The 13,367-nt window shown below is 38.4% G+C and overlaps 1 pseudogene; it reads left to right on the forward strand.

Annotated features, from left to right (window-relative positions):
* Positions 1 to 3,124: 3,124 nt before the first annotated feature.
* Positions 3,125 to 3,740, forward strand: LOC109256850 (60S ribosomal protein L9-like; annotated as a pseudogene).
* The last annotated feature ends 9,627 nt before the right edge of the window (positions 3,741 to 13,367 follow it).

Raw genomic sequence — 13,367 nt, forward strand, 5'->3', positions numbered from 1 at the left:
AGGGTAGAGGCAGAGAGAGAGGGAGAGAAAATCCCAAGTAGGCTCGAAGCCATCAGCGCACAGCCCAACACGGGGCTTGATCTCATGAAGTGATGTAATGACCTGAGCTGAAAGCAAGTCAGTTGCTTAACGGACTGAGCCACTCAGGTGCCCCGCATATATAAATTTAAATATACAAAATAATTTCTCTGGACGAACTTTGATTCTAGTTGTAACGAGTTAAGAAAAAAAAATCTTTTTTAGAATACAGTATAATTCAGTGAATACAAAATCCCAGACTATTGTTTGAGGTGATATTTTGGATAGTCCAAGGCTCAAACATCCATACGTCCTTTTCCCTGGAGAGTCATCAGTCCATTCAATGACACGATTACTCCGGAAACACGTGCATAATTCAAAATAATACAATTCGGTTTAAAGCGTTGAGTATCTAATATTTAACATGAACTATTTGCACTGAGTAGATCCATCATGTGCCTTATGATCTGGATTTAAAGGTAAATTAATATGGAAAAATAATAGAGAACAATATAATTAAAACCTGGGAATTTGGAGTAAGAAGAGATTGCTGGGCTTTGGAGCAGGACAATGAGAATGACTGTGGGGAAAATGAACACCACTCAAAAAATGGAGAAAATATCTGGGGCTCCTGGGTGGCTCGGTCGGTTGAGCTTCGGACTTGGGCTCGGGTCATGATCTCGTGGTTGACGAATTTGAGTCCCACACTGAGAGCTCTGGGCTGACAGCTCAGAGCCTGGAGCCTGCTTCGGATTCTGTGTCTCCCTCTGTCTCTGCCCCTCTCCCTCTTGTGCTCTGTCTCTTTCTGTCTCAAAAATAAATATAAACATTAAAAAAATTAAAGGAGAAAATATGAAAAACAACTACCTGGGATTGCAGAGCAGGCTGATGAATGTCAAAGGGAACACCTGATCTGACATGTGGCAGTCCGTGAGGATGACAGACAGATGTGTATTTTTGCTAGCTATGCGTCCCATGAGGAGAGAAAGAAAACAAGCCTTTTAACAAGTGAAATACTTTTGTTTTTTTTCAATATATTAAGTTTATTGTCAAATTGGTTTCCATACAACACCCAGTGCTCATCCCAAAAGGTGCCCTCCTCAATACCCATCACCCACCCTCCCCTCCCTCCCACCTCCCATCAACCCTCAGTTTGTTCTCAGTTTTTCACAGTCTCTTATGCTTTGGCTCTCTCCCACTCTAACCTCTTTTTTTTTTTTTCCTTCCCCTCCCCCATGGGTTTCTGTTAAGCTTCTCAGGATCCACATAAGAGTGAAACCATATGGTATCTGTCTTTCTCTGTATGGCTTATTTCAACAAGTGAAATACTTTTAAAAACACAACACATGATTTTTATCTTTTCTGCTCTGATAATTTTTTTTAGACTGTAATTGGTGCCTGGTTGATCTACATATTTCATTAAGTAATGAAAATAAATTCTTCCTGTTACATTTATAGCTCTCTGAATCATAAAACAGAAAAATTATCTTTCTTGTTACCTCAGCTCAGTGTCACCCAGTCTACCAAAATTGAGGATGAAGAAAGCTTCTCAGTCACTTTATCCCATTTAATTTTCATTGGAGATTATCAAAACTCCTTAAAAGTTCATGAGTTTGTTCCTTTAAATAAGTGGACTTCCCTTTATAAATGCTAAATCATGAGCAAAAATCCCTTGGCTTTCAGGTTGTGGGATTATAGAAGATTATGTACTTAAAAGCCTCCCTGAAACTTTCTTTCCTCCTCCACTTTTACTACCACAGAAAACATAAGTGACATACTTTCATATTACAATGGAGCTCATAAAAATAAGAGGAATTCCAAGGACCAAAACAATAAAGAGGGAATGAAACCTAAAGTATTAAAACTTTTCTCATGTATGAAAATAATGTGTAATCTTGGGAATGTCGGAGCTGTATGGCCAATGCACATCTAGAGATAGGGTATGAGGCTTAAGGGGAAACACTAGACTGATTTGGAAATGAAACCCATTAAAGCCAAATTCTTGAAGAATATATCATTGAAATGGCAAACTAGGGGTGCCTGGGTGGCTCAGTCGGTTGAGCATCCGACTTCGGCTCAGGTCATGATCTCACAACCCGTGGGTTCGAGCCCCGTGTTGGGCTCTGTGCTGACAGCTCAGAGCCTGGAGCCTGTTTTGGATTCTGTGTCTCCCTCTCTCTCTGCCCCCTCCCCTGCTCATGCTCTGTCTCTCTCTGTCTCAAAACTAAATAAAAAAAAAAAAAAAAAAAAAACATTAAATTTTTTTTTAAAAAAAGAAAGAAATGGCAAGCTAAAATAAAATGGATAACCAATATGTGGTTGTTATGAGCTGATTTATATCTCCCTCCAAATTAAGATGGTGAGGTCTTAATATCTCATTTGAGCCACAGTTTGTGGTACTTCATCATGGTCACCCTGGCAAACTAATACATCTTTGGGTAGGGAAAACCTTGTGGTCTTGGAATCCCTTGCCTTAAATATTAGCATAAAGTATAGGTACAATATTGTGATGCTACTTCGGTGAGAGGGTTATAACCAACTCACTAGATTTGGTGCTGTTCCACAGATAAAGCCTTAACAAAGATGAACTCACAACTTCAAATTACAAACCCTAGGGGCACGCAGTTGGCTCAGCTGGTTAAGCATCCAACTCTTGATTTTGGCTCAGGTCGTGATCTCAGGGTTCCTGAGATGGAGCCTCCCGTGAGGCTCTGCACTGCCAGGAGACTCTCTTGAAATTCTCCCTCTCTCCCTCTCTCTCTCTGCCCTTCCCCCGCTGGTGCACCTGTGTGTGGTCCATCTCTCTCTCTCTCTCTCTCTCTCTCTCTCTCTCAAAATAAATAAATAAACTTACAAAAACTATAAACCCTGGAAGGAAATAATCTACCACAAGCAAGAGACACATGATACCACATCCTGAAAAAAGTAAATCGTCAAGGAATTATTGTCTTTAATAATTTAAAAATAAATTATGTGTAAAGCTGCAGAATACATTAATATGAGAAAAAGTAGAGTTACCTTAAAGTGTATACATTGGAATTTGTCCTAATGCAATTAAAGATTAAAAGATGACAGTATGACTCCTTTGGCCACATCTACTGTGAGAATGAAGACCATTCTCAGCAATCAGACTGTCCACATTCCAGAAAATGTCAATGTCACCCTGAAGGGATGCAGTGTTAACGGGAAGGATCCCAGAAGAACCCTGTGAAGGGACTTCAATCACATCAATGTAGAACTCAGTCCCATTGGAAAGCAAAAGAAAAGGCTCCAAGTTGATAAACGGTGGGGAAATCAGAAAGAACTGGCTACTGTTTGCTCTATCGGTAGTCATGTCTAGAACAGGGTCAAGGGCATTACTCTGGGCTTCCGTTACAAGATGAGGTCCGTGTATGCTCACTTCCCCATCAATGTTGTTATTCAGGAGAATGCTTCTCTTGCTGGAATCCAAAATTCCTTGGGTGAAAAGACACCCACAGGGTTTGGATAAAGCCAGGTGTTGCTTGTTCACTATCTCAAGTCCAGAAAGATGAATTAATTCTTGAAGGATTGCTTCAGTTGCACCTGTATCATATTGAACTTGGTATCAGCAAGACACAACAGTTAAAAACAAGGATATCAGAAAATTTGTAGATGGTATCTATGCTTCTGAAAAAGGAACAGGTCAACAGATAAATAAGATCTATGTTGTCCAGCTACAGAAACAGCAAGATGCCGGATGATTTTTCAGACTTATTTGTGATATTTAAAATTTTTATTAAATTTTTTTTATTGTTTGTTTATTTTTGAGAGAGAGAGAGAGAGAGAGAGAGAGAGAAACAGAGTGTGAGCAGTGCAGAGGCAGAAAGGGAGGGAGACACAGAACTGGAGGCTGGTTCCAGGCTCTGAGCTGTCAGGATAGAGCCTGACACGGGGCTCCAACTCATGAACTGTGAGATCATGACTGGAGCCAAAGTCAGAGCGTAACCGACTGAGTCACCCAGACGCCCCTTATGTGTGAAATTTTAAAGATGCAATAAATATTGATTTTGGGGAAAAAATGACATTATGAAAGACAACTTAAAAGACAGCATAAAAAAGATGAGGAATCCCAACATATTTCCACCAGAAATCCCAGAGAGGAGGAGAGATTGGGAAAAGTAATATTTAAAAAAAAATATAGTATGTGAGAATTTTCCAGAATTCATATGAAGCTTTAGCTTTAGTAAGCACACAATCTAACGTGAGAAATTTAAAAAATATAGAGAGAATAGGGAGCTTTCAGAACACCAAAGACAAAGAGTATGTCATAAAAGCAACCCTAAACATAGAGATTATATACAAATAAATAGCAATTAAATACTTTAACAGAAACAAAAAGCCAAGATATGCTGTTACAACACCTTACCATGAAAATCAAAGACACTTTCAGATAGAAACCACTGCTAAAATACCCGTGTGGGAAAAACCACTGAGTTAGATAGCTCTCAACATAAGAGCTATCAGAAAGAACACATATAAAGTGCATGGAAAACGATAGCAAAGACATTGTTAAACGTTTGAATATATCTAAAAGGCATTGATTGCATCATGCCAGAAAATTAATTATAACGTCTAATTTGAAGGGCTATCAAGTGGAACTAAATACCAGGGGAAGGCAGCATGCAAGCTGCAATGGCAGATGGAAGGAAATGAATTCGATTTAAAACATTTTCAGACGGGGCACCTGGGTGGTTCAGTCCGTCAGGCATCCAACTTCAGCTTAGGTCATGTTCTCAGAGTTTGTGATTTCGAGCCCCGCCTCGGGTTCTCTGTTACCAGCACAGAGCCAGCTTCGGATCCTCTGTCTCTCTGCCTCTCCCCTGCTTACGTGCACGCCCTCTCTCTCTCTCTCTCTCAAAAATAAATTAAAAGATTTTTTCTTAAACGAAAAATAATTTTTTTCAGGTATTTTTGTTGTTTTATTGTTGCTGTTTAGGAAGATGTTAATTAATATTCAATGTGTCAAGTCAAATATTATTTTTTATCATTTTATTAACATTTAATAAAGTGATATGTATCCTTTTAATGAATACATCTATTTTCCCAAATTGATTACACCTGTGCAACCAGCCCCCAAATCAAGAAATAGAATATTACCAGCACCACAAAGTCCTCTCCTTTGTGCTTTCTTTTTTTTAATTTTTTAAAAATATTTTTATGTATTTTTGAGAGAGAGAGAGAGAGAGAGACAGAGACAGAGCATGAGTGGGGGGAGGAACCGAGAGAGAGGGAGACACAGAATCCAAATCAGGCTTCAGGCTCTGAGCTGTCAGCACAGAGCCTGACGTGGGGCTCGAACTCACGAACCATGAGATCATGACCTGAGCCGAAGTTGGACGTTTAACCAACTGAGCCACCCAGGCGCCCCTCCATGATTTCTTATAGTCATTCCTTCCCCATGGAAAAACAACTAGATTTTGGATCACTTAAATTAGATTGTCCTATTTTGTCCTATATTTGAATAGAATTACCCTGTAAGGCTTTTTGGCTTACCTTGTTCAAAATAATATCTTGTGATATGCACTCATATTGTGCACAGCATTGTAAATGATTTACATCATTGCTGTACCTTCCTTTTGCATCAATGCATTGTCATTTATCTATTCCTCTCCTGATGGACATTTGTGTCTAGTTTGGGGCCCCCGGGGAAAACTGGGCCATTTGCATAATGCTACTATGAATATGTTTTTTCACCAGCGTATGGACACATTTCTTTTGGATTTATATCTAGGAGTGACATTGCTTGGTAACAGGGTAAGTGTATTTTTAACTTTAGTTGATGCTGACAAGCAGTTTTTAAAAATGCCAATTTCCACTCCCACCAGCAGTTTATGAGAATGTGGTTGCTGAGCACATCGTCCCTGATCCTTGATATTTTCTCATGTTTTTATTTTAGTAAATCTGATAAATGTGTACAGACATTACATTGTGTTTTTAGCGTGCAGTTCTCTGATAGCCAGTGAAGCTAACGACTTTTTAACATAGTTATTAGACATGTGGAAGTACTTTGTGAGATGTTGTTCAAGTCTGTGACTATTTTTCTTTGGGCTGTCTTTTTTTATATTTTTATTACTTTTTTTAAGAAGTTCTTTATATATCCTGGACCCACACATATTGGTGGATATGTGTGTTGCAACTATTTTCTTCTCTGTTGATGATGTCGTCTGTTTTTTTCATGGTGTCTAAATTTGTTATCTTTTTTTAGTTTATTTATTTATTTTGAGAGAGAGAGCGCGCACCAGTGGGGGGAGTAACAGAGAGAAAGGGAGAGAGAATCCCAAGCAGGTTCTCTGAAGTCCACACAGAGCCGGACACTGGGCTCAAACCCACAAACCGTGAGATCAGAACCTGAGCAGAAATCAAGAGTTGGATGCTTAACACACTGAGTCACCCAGGCGCCCCTAAATTTCATATCTTCCCATGTCTAACAAATGACACCCAAACTTGCAGTTTAAAAACTAAATTATCAGTGTAGCCTCTCATCAATCTTTGGCCGGGCTCCACTGGATCGTCAGTCTGGCCTGAGGCAAACTCGAGTGATCTTGGTTGGCCTTACACACGTGTCAGTGGCAATCTTGGGGCTCACTGACCACTGGTGTGTTGCCTCAGTTCTTCGGGTGTCCCTTCTTTCTCCAGCAGATGAGCTTCAGCCCATGCACTTGGTGGCCACAGGGTTTCAAGTACAGGACAGAAAGGTAAGGCTTGATGTGCAAGAATGGATGCTCATTTCTCTCTTGCTTTTCTATTCTATTTTTTTTTCAAAGATTTTTTGAAGTTTATTTATTTTGAGAGAGACAGAGAGAGAGACAGTGAGCATGAGCAGGGAAGGGGCAGAGAGAGAGGGGGAGAGAGAGAATCCCAAGCAGGCTTTGCACTGTCATCGCAGAGCCTGACACAGGACTCGGACTCCATACTGCGAGCTCATGACCTAAGCTGAGAACAAGAGTTGGACACGGAAGCCACTAAGCCGCCAAGGAGCCCCTCTTACTTTGTGTATTCCAGCATCCGGTTTGGCCAAACAGAGGTATGTGGTCAACCTGGCTTCCAGTGGAGGCAAAACAGATTCTACATATTGATGACAGAATCTGCAAGGTCACACTGAATGGATGAGACTGCAGGGAGAGGAAGAATGTGTACCATTTTTACAAGCTCCCCTTTTCTGATCTCTGGCCACAAATATTACATCCTAGCCTCGTGCAAAATACACTCACCCTCATCTGTGGTCCCCAAATCCTCCTCAAATTGTGGCATAAGGCTTGATGTCCAAAATTTTACAATCTGTGTTCCATGTGACTGTAATGCTTCAGATATGCTGCTCTCCATCTGTGGAGTCCAAACTATAACACTCGTTACTTACCAACATCACAAGCCACTATGCAGTGGTGATGAAGCATCAAGATGAATGTAACAGACACTCCCGTTCCCAGACAGGAAGAACAGGAAGTACACAGCGATCTGTAGTCCACAGGTGTTCTGGATTTCCACAAGGTAAAAGTTAACAAGACACTGATCTCTGGGGACGAGAAACATCCCTTGAGTAAACCCTGATTCTGGGTCTTGGAAATGCGAGCCGGATATAATAGCAAAACTAAGAGTGAAAGCCAATGAAATCCAAGTCATTTCAATGGAGAAAATAAGCAGGCACATATGTACAGCTGCGTGGCTGTTTTCTCTTGCCTTCAGACTCCACAGATTTGGGGGCTTGGAGGTCTTTTTGAATGGTGATCAACCTTGGTCACTTTTGTTCCACGCTGGCAGTCCTTTTGCTCTACAAGTCTTTTAAAATTATAGATCAGAACTTGTGCTTTGGGGAAGATGGACTAGAGAGAATTTTTTTTTCTCCCTCTAAGTACAACTAAAAACCCTGGATATTACGTATAAAACAACATGAGACCCTGAAAGGTAGAGAGAAAGAAAACTAACGAGGGATGTTGGGACTTCAAAATGATGGGGGATGGTGTGTCTGGAATTTCTTCAGCCTCATAGGATCTGAACGTGGAGCTACAGAAGTAGCAACCGTGCGATGTCAGAAGGTTCAGACTCAAAAAGATCCCAAATGCATTCTCTCTCTAGCCAAAGAAACAGGAAGGAGGCAGCCTAGCAAGACAGTAAATGTTAAGAAAATCACCACTCTAATTAAGTAATCCTCTAAAGACAGAACTGTGGCCCCAAAGAATCACTGGACTTCTACCCTGTCTAGACAATAACAGGCTATGGGGAAAACCCAAGCTAACGTGTTGTCAGAAAAGGATAAATAGGCAACCAGTCGCTTATGGCCAGCTCTGTGTGGTTATTATTCAAACTATATCTTCCAACATTCACCTTTTAATAAAGAAATCGTGTTCATTAACATTTAGTATGAATCTCATTATGCTAAAACTTTCTTGTCACCTTCTTATCAGTTTTATTAGGAATGTGTTTTCATGTTTTTAACTTTTTAAATGTATCTTTCTTCCATTTTGTGGAATTGTTTTACTAATGCTATTTATTTGTATCTTGAAGATTACATTTAACAAATTGTTGTTTATTGACCTGTAGGTGTTTACCAATAATAATTAAACGTTTTTTCTCTAAACTTTAAGGATCACATGGAATTTTATTTATGCATACATATGTGCATGCCAAAACACAACCACAGACAAATGTAGAGTGTGCATGTGTTTGTGTATCTTTGTGTGTAAATGGCATACATAAGAGTTGGAAGTAAGAATGAAATGTCATTAAGATCGGGACACAGAAATTGATATTGGTTATCCTGGTTGATTATAAATGTTTCTTTAATGGGATGGAGAAGGCATCAATTTATAGCACCATGAACACCAATAACAATATATCCTGATAAATATGTATAAGACATGCATGATTGATATCAATGGTTCACAAATACACAAGATTATCTATATGTAGATTTTGTAGATAATGTGAAACCCTGATACATTTTACCTTCCCCAAATTTTGATAAACATCTTGAATTTATAAATGCATTTTGCCGTGTGTTATTTTTAAAGAGTATATATAACTTAACCCTCTTTTTTTAATGTTTATTTATTTATTTTTGAGAGAGAGAGAAGGAGAGAAAAAGAGAGAGAAAGCAAGCAGGGGAGGGGCAGAGAGAGAGGGAGACAGAGGATCCCAAGTAGGCTTTCCAATGTTAGCACAGAGCCTGACATGGGGCTGGAACTCAGGAACTATGAGATCATGACCTGAGCCAAATTCAAGAATCCGATGCTTAAAGCAACTTAGCCACCCAGGTGCTCCCCTTCAATCCTCTTTTAATTGTAGTTCAATTTAAACTTCTTAAGTGTAATTAGCAAGGGTTATAACTCTTATAAATAAATTCTAGTATTTTAAATAAAATGAAGAAAATATTATCTTACAAAATACAAATATGTCTGCAATTAAATAACTTGCATTAATAATATACTCAGAAAATTGTGTTTGAAATCGATTGTAGAAAGCATATGCTTTATTATGCATTAAAATTATGGACATTTAAGCACACTTAAGAATATCTCCCCAAAAATGCAACCTTGAATAAAACATAGCACAAAAATTTTCTAAACAATATAAGCAATAACAATTTATTGGTTTCTTCTTGCCATTTCTAACTGTTTTAAAAGGTCATTTTTTCAGGGTCTCCACGAGATTTCATGGAATTTGGTGTTTCACAGATTTGATAGTACTTTTTCTCATTGAGTATGGACCTATGAAATCTAAGTTGTCCTAAGATATTTTGTCTTTCAATGAAGTTATTGCAAGTACTTTTTTTTTTTGACATCTCTCTGCCTCACAGAAAAATCCACCATACAGAATAGAAATAAACATCTCTTCAAGAAAAATAATTATTTGCCGTGGTTTAAATATTAAGGTTTAAGTTTAAAAAAAGAAGCAAATCTGAAAGTGACCTTTAAAATAAGGTTCACCGTATTCCATTATAACTAAAATACAGAAAAACAGAGTTATTTTCTCACTAATTTAAATAAATTTTAATGCATTGACATTTTTATGCAATAAAAGGAGATAATTTAGTTAATAAAAACAGACTTCTCACTTACTAAAAAGATATAATAAAAAGAGATAGAGGTCTTGAGAGGCTGTAAGAAAGTTCCCGATGACTGAGTTTCAGGGTTTTGTGTTAGATCTCTAAGGGAAAGTGTGAAGTAAACTCACAGAGAAGAGCTGTGCAATTTACATTTGTTCCTGATATGCATCTCATAAAATAAAAACCTCTTTCAAATGTGTCCCAAGTCCTTTGGGTGTTGAATAAATTATATATTGATTTTAGAGTGAAAATGTTAGTCACAGGCAATGCAAAACTTTAAGTTTAATGATCATATAATAAATTTGGATAATTTACATAAGTAATAAAATTAAACCAATTAAGCAAAAAAAAAAAAAAAAGCTTAAAAATCACGCTACTTAGCTTCTTACCATGCTCCCTCAGAGGATGTTCAAATACGACTTTCAGCAAAGTCACATTTAGATTCATATGAGATCTCCTTGCGTTAGGAGTTAAGTCAGTCTCTTGAAAATGACAGAAAAGATGTGTGCAACATTTTTCTATTGTCTTCTTCAGCAACTCTGTCCTTCATGCTGAGGAGGGCTACGTGAAAGCAATCTCTCTCTTTTTAGCAGACCATTTGCCCCAATTTTGTGGCTTAGAGCAGGAGTCCAGTTATTATATTACTTGAATGTGGTTTATTTCCTGTCATATCGTCTTTACTTCCCCTTGAAATCAGAGCCGCAGAAACTGCAGGCTGAGCCCTGGGGAGAAGGGGATAGTGTATATGGCAAAGGGCAACTTATTAAAAAAAAATATAGATGTCCTTTTGTCCTTCAGAAAGATATGCTTTAAAGTACTGTGGGAAAAGTTATGAAATATATTCTAACTTCTTTGCAACAGAGGACATAGGAAAGTGATCAGCATCTTTCTTTCCTTTGTTACTGGGTTTTCTAGCACCAGTAGAGAGAGTGTTTCTGGGTCATTGTCCCCACTCTCTAACATACCACCCCCAGCCTCATGGATGACTGGACATGTGATGGGGACTACAGAACTGTCCAGTGCAGCTGTGAGCTTCGTCGCTGCCCCCATGATTCCAAGGTGTCCTACAGAAAGATTCTATGATTAATTACAATGTCTTTCATACAACAGCTCACACAGCTTTCATTATCCTTAACAACAAAATCTACCTGTTGGAGGGGGGTAGGGAAATACTATTCATGGCACGGGGATTAAAAAATGAATATTCAGCTAAATCTACAGCTCAAGGTTGTGACACGTAGGTGCTAGAAATACACTTATCATATTCATGATATGGCAACCAAAAACAATAAGCAGAGGTTGCAGTTAAAATAAATTCTCTACATTACACAGCTGTAACATTTCTTCTGCTCCTTCTGCTTTCATTCTCCAACTTCAATTAAAGGGACTACCGATGCATTCTAGAATCACTGTGTTCCTTCTATACTTGCTTGCTCATCCTCTAATCCTATGTTCTGTTTCACCCACCTCTATCACCCCATAAACACTTCTGGCTGCAAAGACACAAAGGCATTCCCTGAATTTTCTTTCCAATTTTGTTTTCTTTCTGCAGGTGGTAGTTAAGTGCAATGTGCCCATCCTCACTTGAAAGCTTGCTTTCTGCTGCCAGATTCGTCCACGATCCTTTAGTCCAAGATTCCTTTTGTGTAAGTTTCTTCTGCAATTTTTCTTTTTTTTTTTTTTTTTGCTGGGTGGGATTCCTCTTGCCAATTTCTATAAAATTACTTTTTTTCAAGTTTATTTATTTTGAGAGAGAGAGAGAGACAGTGGGAGTGGGGGAGGGGCAGAGAGAAGGAGAGAGAGAATCCCAAGCAGGCTCTGGGCTGCCAGTGCAGAGCCCGATGCAGGGTTCGAACTCACGAAACCATGAGATCATGACCTGAGCCGAAACTGAGAGTCAGATACTTAACCGACTGAGCCACCCAGGTGCCCCTAAAATTACTTTAAAACTTTATACTTAGTGATATATTTTTCCTCAATTATCTCCTCTCTCAAAGAACACCCAAACTATAATTTTTACATTTTTCAGCTCTTTAAAATTGAATATCCAAAATACTGATCTAATGCTTAATTCTATGATGATTTTTCGCCGTGTCTGTCTAAATGGCATCTCCATCTGGAAGAGGTTATGTTTTAATTGATGTAGTGGCTCGACAAAGAATGTGGTAGAAAACAAAATGTTAGAATCACCTGTGGGATTTCTGAAATCAAATTTGAAACTAGTAAAAGTGAGTTGCAAGCATTTTGATGAGACTCAGCATGAGCCTATCACCTCAGGTTATCTCAAATACTCAGAGACAAATAGCTTTATTAGAAGAACAGAGAGATTTAAGGGTCCCTGCAACGAATCCCATTAAATGCATTCAAACACCACCTGCTAAAAGTAGTCTTTCTCTATTGAGCACAGTCCTCAAAATAAAACTCTTCCGTTAGTTTCTCCTTGTCTTTAAAAACCCCACTTCCTATAGACTTTCACAATAGAATCCATGTTCCTAATCAAAAGTACGACCCATCTAAATTATTCACACATTTCTATAGATGTCTCATGTTATTACCCATCTAACCAACCATTTATTTTTACTGAATGAAGATTTCCCGTTACCACAGCCATTTGACTTCACCCTGATTGAACTCAGGAATGTCTCCTCACATGTCAGAGCCTTGGAGATGATGCCTACATATACAATTGTCTGTCTGTCTGTTTGTTTGTTTACTTTTGCCCTTTGCTTTTCAAATCTGACTAAAATCCAATATCTTGTAGCATATACCCTACATGGAAGCTGTCTCCTTTGCCTGTTTTACGTTTTAAGAATTTTTCATTCTTATTTTTGTAATTACGTGATTTAAAATCCCCCAACACCAGAGCTCCAGAAAGCTCTGGAATGATTCACTTGAAGAAGTGAAATCATTTTCCATCTCCTTAGGTGAATATAAATCAAGTCGTGTCCTGGTTTTAAGGCTCTTTTGACTTTTTTCTTTCTTCCTTTTACACTGCTTGCCTTTCTTTCCCTTGTGAGAGGTCACCTTCTGAAGTCAGATGTTGTATATTTTGGAAATGCATTCCTTATTACTCAGATACTGACAGTTTTACTCTTTTAATCTTTCTGTCTGAATTCTTCCTTATCGAGTATTTTTTTCTAAGTCGCATTGCGATTCTTTACAGTAGCTTTCAAAGCTGAATTTATACCAGAACCCTCCAGGAATCTTAAGAAAATATAGATTCCTGGATGATACCGTAGGAGTGGCTTGAGACATAGCAGTCTATGTTTTTAGAAAGCTCTGCAAA

Source organism: Panthera pardus, unplaced genomic scaffold (genome assembly GCF_024362965.1).
Source record: "Panthera pardus isolate Hobbes unplaced genomic scaffold, ASM2436296v1 HiC_scaffold_15, whole genome shotgun sequence".
Taxonomy (NCBI): Eukaryota; Metazoa; Chordata; class Mammalia; order Carnivora; family Felidae; genus Panthera; species Panthera pardus.